The sequence below is a fragment of the Cicer arietinum genome, unplaced genomic scaffold, assembly GCF_000331145.2.
Source record: "Cicer arietinum cultivar CDC Frontier isolate Library 1 unplaced genomic scaffold, Cicar.CDCFrontier_v2.0 Ca_scaffold_744_v2.0, whole genome shotgun sequence".
Lineage (NCBI taxonomy): Eukaryota > Viridiplantae > Streptophyta > Magnoliopsida > Fabales > Fabaceae > Cicer > Cicer arietinum.
Window position 1 is genome coordinate 5,510 of NW_027334393.1, and position 2,613 is coordinate 8,122.

A 2,613-nucleotide genomic window follows, 5' to 3' on the forward strand; every position below is an offset into this window, starting at 1 on the left:
AAACATTAATTTTGAGAATGGTTCGACATATGCTTCAACTGACTTCGATACAGATACATATGAGCCGAACCGAGTTGAGGAGATTGCAAAACCAGTTGAAAAAGATCTTCGGGATTTTCCTAAAATGTTTGAGAGTTTGTTGAGTGATGCAGAAAAACCATTATATAATGGTTTTACTAAATTCACAAGAATGTCGGCGATATTAAAGTTGTACCACTTAAAAGCGAGTAATGGATAGTCTGATAAAAGCTTCACAAAAATATTAACACTCTTAAAAGATATGTTGCCAGATGATAACGAACTTCCCAGTCGAACCTACAAGGCTAAACGGATTTTGTGCTCTATTGGCATGAGTTACAAAAGGATTCATGCGTGTCCTAACGATTGCATTTTATTTTGAATCGAATATGAATTACTAAAGGCGTGTCCAAAATGCAATGTCTCTCGATATAAGAAGAAAGAATCTACTCCAGCAAATGTCGTGTGGTATTTTCCTATAATACCAAGATTTAGGCGCATGTATCGTAGTGAAGAAGATTCAAAACACTTGACATGGCATGCCGATGAAAGAATTAGAGATGGAAAATGTCGACACCTTGGATGCGGTTGAAACATTGTAAGAAGAATGTATTTCTTGGACATCGTAAATTTTCACCTTATAGTTATCAGTATCGTGGGTGGAGAAATGCATTCAATGGAAAATCAGAGGAAGGTAAAGCTCCTTTAGCACCGACTGGATATCAAATACTTGAAAAAGTACAAGGTTTGACCAATAAATTTGGCAAACCTTTTGCGAGAGAGCTCGTCAAAACTGGGTGAAAGAAAAATTCAATTTTATTTGAATTGCCATATTGGAAGTCATTGTATATAAGAAATTTCCTCGATGTGTTGCATGTTGAAAAAAATGTATTTGATAGTGTTATTGGTACGTTACTCAATATTCCAAGAAAGTCTAAAGATGGCATCAATGCAAGATTGGACTTGGTCGATATGGGAATAAGAAATGAATTGGGTCCCGTACAGAAAGGAAATCGCACATATCTACCTCCAGTCGTTCATACTCTATCTAGAAAGGAAAAAAAAAATTATGTAAATTTCTAAACGAAGTTAAAGTTCCAGAAGGATACTCTTCAAACATTAAAAATTTGGTTTGTATGAAAGACCTCAAGTTAAAAGGTTTGAAGACCCATGATTGTCATATTCTAATGCAGCATTTGCTACCAATAGGTATACGTTCCATTTTACCTGAAAAAGTTCGACGAGCCTTAACTAGATTATGTTTCTTCTTCAGGGAAATTTGTAGTAAAGTGATCGATCCTCAGAAATTACCGACATTGCAGAGGTAAATTGTTGTTACTTTGTGTGAGCTAGAAATGTATTTCCCACCCTCGTTTTTTGATATAATGGTTCACCTTACTGTTCATCTGGTTAAGGAGACAACTTTGTGGGCCAGCTTATATGAGATGGATGTATCCGATAGAACGATATATGAAAATATTAAAAGGGTACGTAAAAAGTAGAAGTTGATTAGAAGGTTGTATTGTTGAACGGTACATTGTTGAAGAAGCTGTTGAATTTTGTACTGAATATCTGTCCAATGTTGAATCCATAATGCTTCCCATGTCTCGTCATTCGGGAAGAATATCAGGAGAAGGGGTAATTGGAAGGAGAATAATGACTATATCAAGTACAAAATGGGAGCAGGCACAATTGTATGTTATGCACAATGATGATGAGGTTCAACCGTATGTTCAATACACATTGATCAGTTATCTCGTTTGAACATGAATAGGAATCAAAATTGGATAACTCGAGAGCACAATTGAAGTTTTATAAAAAGGTTAAATAATCACATAAAGTCAAAGTTTGATATAGACCCCGAATCAATTTCACAGAGATTGAGGTGGCTAACAAATGGTCCGAGTTTACATGTCTTTTCTTACACTGATTATGCTATTAACGACTACACATTTTATACCAAAGAACAAGATCATCAGACCACTATGCAAAATAGCGGAGTCACTCTCGTAGCTGAAGCGATGCATGTCTCAAGTGCAAAAGACAAAAACCCAATATATGCAAATCTATCATATTTTGGGGTTATCGAGCGCATATGGGAGTTAGACTACACAATGTTTCATGTTCCCATATTTGGTTGCAAGTGGGTCGATAATAATAATGGCGTTCGGATTGATGAGTCAGGGTTCTTGCTTGTCGATTTTCATAGGGTGGGATACAAAGACGAGCCTTTTGTTTTAGCATCGCAAGCTCAACAAGTGTTTTATGCCACTGATGCTGCTGATGATAAATGGTATGTTTTCCTATCGACCAATAAAATAAGTGATGATAACAATAATGATGAAGATGTTGGTAATGATCTTTTATTTGCAACATCACAACCACATGAAATTGATTCAACTAATGATGGTTTATATCTTATAGATGATCATGATGAGGGAATTTGGATTAATCAATCGTTTCGTATCGTTAATAATGGACAAACAAATGTGAATCCAACCAGGAAAAGAAGAAGGGCATCTTAAAGTACATGTTTAATTGTTTTATATAAGCCATGTAATTTGAACTGAGTTCCTGTAATTTATTTGTTTGTAC